The sequence below is a fragment of the Nuphar pumila genome, chromosome 13 (assembly GCF_984573655.1).
Source record: "Nuphar pumila chromosome 13, dmNupPumi1.hap1.1, whole genome shotgun sequence".
NCBI lineage: Eukaryota > Viridiplantae > Streptophyta > Magnoliopsida > Nymphaeales > Nymphaeaceae > Nuphar > Nuphar pumila.
The window spans coordinates 1,352,365-1,362,292 of NC_143261.1; positions in this window are offsets into that span (position 1 = coordinate 1,352,365).

Sequence of the window (9,928 nt, forward strand, 5' to 3'; positions counted from 1 at the left end):
ATGGGTGATGTTCGCCGTTGCCAAGCTATGTTTGATGTCCGAACTACTTTCAGCGTGTATCCTGTGGAAGAAAAAAGATTCGATGGCACTCATTGGTCAAAAAGGTTTGCAACTTCATTAACTTCAAAAAGAAAAAGGTGGGGAGCACGGGATTCATTACCTTACTCGCTTCCCCGCTTTTTTTTCTTCCATTTTGTCCTCAATGCAGCCGAGAGAGAGAGAGAGAGAGAGAGAGAGAGAGAGCTCACGCCCAAGACAAAAACGACCCGTTCCCTGTGAACTCCTTTATGCATCTGCAGTCGCTTTGGTTCACCATAACTTTTGAAGATGTGAGACTCACCACCATCACTGAAAAACTTCCATTGGAGACCATGAATCTACCAGTCATATTGTCAGATGCTTTTCTCATTTAATTTTCCTTTCTTAAAGAAAGGTGGTCATGGAGAATCGACGAGATCCTTAAGTTGAAGATTAGCCAACTTATTCCCTCTCCAACTGTCAACTGGCGTCTAAAAGCAGAATCACAGTGTTAGATAAATAGCCTGACATTATATGCTGTCTCGGTATGGTTATATTACGCGCTTAGACCTCATGTGACCTTATTTATCAATTTTCTATTTTATGGTGGGACAAATTAAAAATAAACTCTAAGATGATTAGAATTAGGTTATAATCTTCAAAATCTTATACATGACTGTTCTTTTTTTCCTTTTTATCAAGAAAGAAAATTGTTTGTCTCTCGTTAGGCCGCGTATAGAGGTTCTAGAAGATCGTACCCATGAAAGATCTATAAAAAAATCAATAAAATTCAGGTACACTTTAGTATCAAGTTTCATTTTTGATCCTTTTAATGATTTGACACGAACTAGTTAACGATCATATAAAGTTTTTTTAAGATTTATGAATCTAACAATTGGTATCAGATAGACTTGTTCTTGTTGAATCGATAAAATATTCTCATTTGCCATTATGCTTTTCGTTGCATTTGGCAATCTTTTGCGATTGATTTTTGATGCAGACACATGGTTCTCAAAGAAAGGAGAAGGACCAGATCTCCTTTCCCGACCGATGTTGGGGCACGGGCAGAGGAGGGAAAATCAGCCCTTACGCCGTTCAAAAGTGCTCAGACACAAGAGAGGGTCGTTCGACCCAACCCTTAGAGTTATCAGACAGGCAGGAGAGTCGATCAACCCTCCCTCTTTTTGTCTCTTCGGATCGTCAAATGGTAGGGGGTTTTCCCTCTTTAGATTGTCGGACGTCAGGGGGTTCCCCCTCTTCTTATCGTCGGCAAGGGGTTCACCCTCTTCTGAACGTCAGACGGGTTATCGCCTACTCAGATCGTCGAATGATGGAGGGTGGACATCCATTCAGACTGAACGTTTTTGGGTTGGCAGCAACCCAGGGCCATTTTTGGCAGTCACTAAGTCTTTCGAGGGCCGACGACAGTCGGTATTTGGTTCGGCCCTCCGCCGACGGCAGTCGACATCCAATTTCGCCTTCAACCACAGTAATTAGGTGGCCTGATTCATCCTTTAGCCGATCTGGGGACCCAGGTCCGTTCGGCCTTCAACCGACTCCATCAGGGCTGGCTCGGCCATCAACCCGAGCTGGGTTCGACCTCCAGCCGAGCCAGGACAACTTTCGGTTTCCTTCGGGGGGCTAACCCGATTCGGTCCCCATTTAGTTACGGGGACTAAACCGAGTCAACTGATGTCTCTGTGTGTCGGGCCTGGCCAGACCAATGTTGGGTCAGGTTTGACCTGACCCATGCGTCAAGCCTGATCATACTCGACACGAAGGCTTAGGGTCGTACCTGACTATGGTGTATTAGGGTCTGACCCAGGTCGAGTCATTCATGTTTTGACCCACTAGTTGGGTCTGACCCGATCTCATGGGTCGGACCCTCACATGTGCCTTGAAACTCATTATAAAAAACAAATTTAATGATTTTACTATTGAATTCAAGGCCATTATGTATTTTGGGTACTTTTAGAGGGTTGACTTTGGTTACTTTTTGACCTTATATGGATTATGGTTATATTTCTTTTGTTCATATGCATGTATTTACATATTTGAACCATAATATTCTTTTCAGAATAAGGGTCTGATATTCTAAAATAAGTTAATTGAAACAACATGTTACCAAAGTAACACCTCTTATATAGATTGACTTGTTTGAAATATTGAAAGGTTTATATATTTGGGTTTTATGCGAATAACGATCGACCCAAAGGAGGGTTACTATTTAGTCGAGCCAATATATATATATTTTCAGTAATAAATATGTGATGATTATCACGTTTTCAATGTGAACAATGAGTCGGTTCAATGAAACACTTATTGTTTGACAGGATTAATTGTTCACATTTTATTACTGTGATTAAGAGTACTTACAAGTTGACATTTTTGTCCAAAGACTAAATGTTAATATTGTGCTAGGTATCTTATGATGGGATTCACCACAGATTAAATATGTCAGTTTATGTTAATGAATGTGAATATGTATGTTAATTGTGAGCTTGTTTTGTTTTTTATTTAGTTAATACTTTTGCTTCTATGATATCTGCAAATATCAATTTGATCCCTCTTTTGAATGACTCTAACTTTAAAAACTGAAAAGAAAATATTATGATTGTTCTCGAATTTATAAATTTGAACCTTGCACTTCTAAAGGATCAACCACCTGCTCTTATAGATAGAAGTTTCATTGAGGATAAAAGGAACCATGAGCGGTGGGATTGATCCAATCGCATGAGTCTTATGATCGTGAAACATATAATTTCAGAAAATTTTAGGAGCACTATATCTGAATACGTCAAAGCCAAGAAGTTCCTTGAGGAAATCAAAAAACATTTTTCTAAAAATGAAAAGGCCGAGACAAGCACTATTCTTTTAAGTCTTGTTTCAATGAGGTATAAAGGTAAAGGAAACATTAGGGAGTATATTATGGAAATGTCCCATCTTACTTTAAAACTAAAGGCACTAAAGTTAGAGTTGTCTGGGGACTTACTCGTGCACTTAGTTTTGATATTTCTTCCTACACAATACAGTCAGTTTAAGGTCAGTTGTAACCACCAGAAGAACAAACAAACTCTTAATAAGCTCATTTTACACTGTATGTAAGAAAAAGAAATGATGTGACAAGAAAAGACAGAAAGTGCCTACTTGGCAGTAGCCTCTAAGGACAAATTTAAGAAAAAAAAGGAATAAGGAAGCTGCAGTGGACCCTTAATCACAGAAGAGACATCATGATCCAAAGTTCAATTGTTGTTGTTTTTTTGCAAAGGCAAGGGTCACATGAAGAAGGACTGTACCAAATATCATGCTTGACGTGAAAAGAAAGGTATCCTCCTTATTTTGGTTTGTTTTGAGGTTAATTTAACTTCTATACCCAAGCACACTCGGTGGATGAATTCTCGTGCTACCACTCATATAAGTGTGTTTATGAAGGGTTGCCTAAGTTGTCGAATGTCAATTGATGCTGAAATATTTATCTATATCGGCAATAGTAAATCATTTTAACTTGATGCAATAAGGACTTTTAGGTTATTATTAAAGATTGGTTGTTATTTAGATTTAAAAAAAAACATGCATTGTACTGTCATTTAGATGGAATTTTGTTTCTATTTTTGTATTAAACAAATTTAGTTATTCTTGTTTATTTGGAAATAATCAGTTTAAATTATTTCTTGATTTAAATCTTATTGGGACTAGTTCTTTATCTATGATTGATAACCTATATTTACTTAATATTATTGTCTCATATCATGAAACCTTGAATTCAAGTTTATGTTGTATAAAACAAAAATTAACAAATGATAATTCCGCTTTATTATGGCACAAGCGCTTAGGTTACATTTATAAACAAAGAATTGAAAAACTTGTGACAAGTGAAATTTTTTATTCCCTTGATTTCACTGACTTTCAGGTTTGTATTAAGTGTATAAAAGAAAAATGAACAAAAATAAGAAAAATAGGTGTCGAGAGAAGAACAGACGTCTTAAAACTAATTCATACAGATATTTATGAGTTATTCCCTATGATTTTTTAGAATGATCAACAATATTTTATTATGTTCATAGATGACTTTTCACATTATGGGTACCTATATTTAATTTATGAAAAGTCTTAGTCTCTGGATGTGTTCAAATTATTTAAGGCTGAAGTTGAAACCCAATTTGGCAAAAAGATTAAGGTTGGCAGATTTGACCATGGTAGTGAATACTATGGTATATATGATGGATCAGGTGAACAACATCCATGGCCCTTTGCTAAATTCCTAGATAAATGTGGTATTGTCCCTCAGTACACCATGTAAGGCACTTATAGCATGAATGGTGTTGCTAAGAGATGAAAAATAACCTTAAAAGATATGGTAAGGAGTATGATTTCGCATTCTACTTTACCAAAGTCCCTCTTAGAAGAGGCATTAAAGACTGCAGCTTATGTATTGAATAAGGTATCAATTAAAGCAATAACCAAGACCCCATATGGAATATAGACTGACAAAAAGCCTAGTATAAAGCATTTTCATATTTTGGGATGTCCAGCTGAAGCTAGGCCCTATAACCCACATAAAAATAAACTGGACTCAAGAACGGTTAGCTGTTATTTTTTTGGGTATTTTAGAAGATATATGAGTTATAAATTTTATGACCCTGTGAATAACTCTTTTTTTTAAACGAAAAATGCTTGTTTCTTTGATAATGCTGAGTTTGGGGGGAGTGATAAGATAAAAAGGCATTGCTTTAAAGAAGAGTTTATTTCGCTTCCTACAATTGCTATTGACAATAATCAGATTACTATTTCTGACATTGTTCCAACAAATTCAGAATAAGGCAATGTTCTACATCCCCCTATCTAAAATCAAGATTTCACTCTTAGAGTACAAACTCAACAATCTCAAGAAACACCTCAAGTTATACCTCAAAAACAAGTGTCATTAAGAAAATCCACTAGAGAAAGAAGAAGGGCAATTCTAGATGAATATTTTATTTTTCTTCAAGAATATGAATGTGATACTGGCTTAAGGAAAGATGATTCAATCAACTTTCATCAAGCTATACAGAGTTCTAACTCTCAAAAGTAAATAGATGTCATGCATGAAGAGATTAAATCCATGAAAAATAATGACGTGTGAGATCTTGTCCCATTACCTAAATGTGTGAAGCCTATTGGTTGTAAATGAATATTTAAAATCAAGAGAGATTTGATGAGTAATGTAGAAAGATATAAGGCCCGTCTTGTTGCAAAAGGATTTACTCAAAGGGTAGGCATTGACTATACAGAGACTTTCAGTTTAGTTTCTACGAAAAGCTCATTCTATACCTCATTTTGATTTGGAACTACATCAGATGGATGTAAAGACTGCATTCCTTAATGGTGACATTAATGAAACAATATATATGGTGCAACCAGAATATTTTATCTCGGGCGATATAAAGAAAATAGTTTGCAAATTAAAGAAAAATATTTATGGACTTAAGCAAGTTTCTCGTCAATGGTATCATAAATTTCACCAAGTTGTCATCTCATTTGGTTTTGAGATGAATATGGTTGATGAATGTATATACCATAAGTTCAGTGGGGGTAAATATATTTTTCTGGTTTTATATATCAATGACATATTAATTGTTAGTAATGATATAGACATATTGCATAAAACCAAGAGATTTCTGACAAAGAAATTTGAAATAAAATAACTTGGTGACACCTTTTTTGTATTAGGGTTTCAAATACATTGAGATCGTTCTCAGGGTATTCTTGGATTATTAAAAAAGAGCTATATCGAAAGGATTCTTGATAGATTTGGCATGAAGGATTGTAAACCAAGTGATACCCCTATTGCTAAGAGAGACAAGTTTAGTATTGCTCAGTGCCCCAAACATCAGTTTGAAGTTAAGGATATGAAAAAGATTTTTTATGCATCTGTTGTAGGCAGTCTTATGTATGCTCAAGTGTGTACACATCCGGATATAACATACATTATAGGGATGTTGGGCAGATATTTAAGTAACCCAAGGATTGATTATTGGAAAGCAGTCAAACGGCTCATGCGGTACTTACAAAGAACAAAAGGTTACATGCTCACATAGAGAAAGTCAGATCAGTTGAAAATCATTGAGTATTCTGATTCTGACTTTGTTGGATGTGAAGACAATCGCAGATCCACATCAGGTTATACTTTTATGTTGGCCGAAAGAGCTATTTCTTGAAGGAGTGTCAAGCAAACACTCATTACATCTTCCACTATGGCAATAGAGTTCGTAGCCTGTTACAAGGCATCCAATCATGGAATATAGTTACATAATTATGTCACTGGGCTGCAGATTTTGGATAATATTGAAAGACAACTAAAGTTATTTTGTGACAATAATTTGATAGTGCTATATTCCAATAACAACAGAAGCTTATCGAAGTCAAAGTATATTGACATCAAGTTCCTTGTTGTTAAAGAAAGAGTGCAGAATGGTCAGATATCTATAGAATATATTAGCACAAATTTCATGATTGCAAATTTGTTCACCAAAGGTTTGCCACCCAAGATCTTTCACGAGCATACTGCTCGAATAGGTGTTTTATCATTTAATGATATGTTGGTTTAGTGAGAGTTTGTATTTGAATATTCTATGATATACTAAAGTTTTATTTTACTGTTTTAGTATAAAGTTTAAATTTCAATTTCATTTTGTACTCATTTATTGTGATCTAACTAAAGAATAAGGCATGATCAGTTGTAAATAGGCATGTTTGGATCACATTACATGTAATTTCCGTGATTCATATTTATACTTGATCTATGTCATTTGGTTATGTCAATATACGTGATCATTGATGGGTTTAATTACAATGATTATAATAAAGACCATTTTGGTTCTATGTTGACATGATCAATGAACAAAATTGTTAGAGATGTCATCTGATAAGACAATATTTTTGAACTCATAAGGTTATAATAAGTGATTGTAAGGTGATATATGTGGCTCAAGTGAGAGATTGGTAGATAAATCATGTGGGCCTACATATTTTTAATCACATTATATATTGTCTAAGGTTAAGGCCCATATAAAGTGAGCACATACGGTTGGGTCATATGATATCTCATATGATATGATTATGTTATGTGTCAAGACCTCATGTACCCTCATTTGTTAATTTTTTTATTTTATGATGAGCTAAATTAGAAATAGACTCTAAGGTGGTTACAATTAAGTTATGGTCTTCAAGACCATATATAGTGACTATTTTCTTTTGCATCCCCATCAAGAAATAAAATTGTCTCTCTCTCTCTCATTAGGTTTAGAGAAGAAGGCAAGGCCACGTATAAAGGTTCTGAAAGATCATACCTGTGAAAGATCTATCGAAGTATCAATGGATTCAGGTACGCTTTCGCATCAAGTTTTGTTTATGATCTTTTTAATTATTTAACACGAACAAGTTAACAATTATATAAAGTGTTTTTCGAATTTATGAATCCAATACACAGCACTCCTACCGAAAAAAAATCATGCTCTCCCTCCGCTTTCCCTGTGAAATTGACAACTTAGATGCTCTCTCTGATGCTTAAACACCGAACCCACCTTGGGAACAAGGACTCTATTTGGGTTTTCCACGCACTAAACAGAAGAAAAGATTTTTCATGGATTTGGATCCATTTCAAACGGCTGAGACACTGGCTGTTTGCTCTTCATAAAGAAGGATGCGAAACTCTTTAAGTGGTGGTGCCACTCACGAGATCACCATGAGAATGATTTTGAATTTGCTTTCTGGTATCCATGGAAAATGATGGGAGCAGTTGGGAGTTTTGCACTCTTTGGAAACTGTCAACACATCACAGAGAAGATGCGGACTTGGTCATTGGTTTTGGTTGGGCCCTGATCGTCCTGATCACTTTGTTTCCTTGGTTGGTAATGTTTGGTGGAAGGGAGGGCAACGTTTCTTTGCTTGGGAAAACCAAAAAGGGAAGGTTGAGAAAATGCCGGTGAGAAAAGTGATCCTCAATATAAGGAGAGGGTTGGGGAGACGATTAAAACTGTACTACAAGTACAAGCCCGTCCAAAGGAAAATGGTTGCAGGACAGAGCAGTGTGGGAGGGTGGGGACAGATGGGATGGGTTTCATAGTTTGACTCGCTTTCACTTGATTTTATGTCCAATAGATTTTCGCTACCTGTCTGCTTCTATTTGCATGACAATGGCTTTTGGAAAAAAACGAGCTGCAGCAGAAGCACCGAGCTCCTTTTAACTCTTTGTAAGCGTAGAATTACCGAATTGGGACCAATCTTTGATGACCCAAATGGATTATTATATGTCCACTGCTTCTTTGTGGTTAAATACCATAAAGAAATAAAAAAGGTTCTTAGTAGAAAACATAAAATAGAATGCTCCAGCATTTGTCTTCACTTTCATCCATTCTTAGCTATTGGTTGTTTCCATATGGAACCTTGCCAACATAGTGGGTCCATATGCAGCTATTTAAATCTTGGACTTTTGATTTCTGCATACTTGACCCGGATCTATATGGACCCTGGGTAGTAGGACCAGGCAACAGGTCGGACACCCGGCATGGCAGAGACCGGATATCGGACAGGCCTACCATCCCAACAACAGGCGCAGCCAAGTATTAGACCACGGTGGACATGCGGACGGAGTAGAGCAAAGTCCATTCTGTCTGGACTGGACTTTGGATGTGTAGTTTGATCCCCCCCCCCCCCCCCCCCCCAAAAAAAAAAAAGAAAAAACGAAAAGTAAATGGGAATTCTTGGGGAAGTTGTGGTAAAATCGTCATGTCAAAATGAGTCCATCCCGGCGAAATAAAAGCTGGGAGCACGCAGCCGGTAGCGACATCCGTGGGGCCCACCATTCTAAACAATTAAATCGCGACGCTTTCTCAGATCTCGTCCTTTTTTTTTTTTCTCCTTTTTTTTGTTTTGATTGCTTTTTGATGTTTCGCAATGCTCCCTTGTGAGATTAGTCATGGGCTGGGTTTGGGAGCCCATTAGTTACCGGATCAAAACCCGGTCCGTTCATATACATGGGCCGGGCTTGGGTCGACCCATGGGTTATCTGATCGACCCGATGAGCTTGAGCTATTTAATTAATTTTTTAATATATAAAAAGTAAGAAATTAGTTAGTTGCATAGTAACTTGGTAACTATTATTATTTATGTAAATTAGTTATATTAATTTTATGAAAACTAGAAAGATAATTAGTTGAAAAGTTGTTAATTATTATTATTTACCTAATTAGTTGCACTAATTTTATAAAAAATAGAAAGATAATTTTATGAGAATGTCAGTTAATTAATTTAAGAATTACATTTTCTGAAAATTTTCTCAATCTTTTTATCACCTTCACCCTCCATCATCAAGTTTGGTTATCGATTCACCAAAAGAGTTGAATGATGATACTGATTTATACTTTTAGTAAAAGATAGTAAATTTGTTGTGGTTGTTAATTCTAATCATTTTTAATTATTTTTGTTTTTTTTTAGATTATGTTGCATAACCATATCAGTGCATTGAAGAAACCATAGTGTGTTACACATGACAACTATAATTCAAGATCATGTTTTATGTTATTTCAAAAAATCGATGTTGATTTATTTGTTCAAATAAAATATTTTGCTATATGAACTTTTCTTTTAGATGCTTTGAAGATTATTAGATGCTGAAATTCTGAAATTTATGTATTGTTTTCATTTATATTGTTTTTGGTATTCTAAGAATTAATTTATGAACTTTGTTCAAAAATAACCTACAAATGGGTATAAGCCGGGCTGGACTGACCCGCTAAACATTGGCTCATTGGGCCAATGAGTCAGGCCATGGGCTGTACTTCAAACCCAAGACTATTAAGAATCGGGCCAAAACCCGGCCCGTTAGTAAATGGGTTGGGCCATCTTAAGGCCGGGCTACACTTAAAACCAG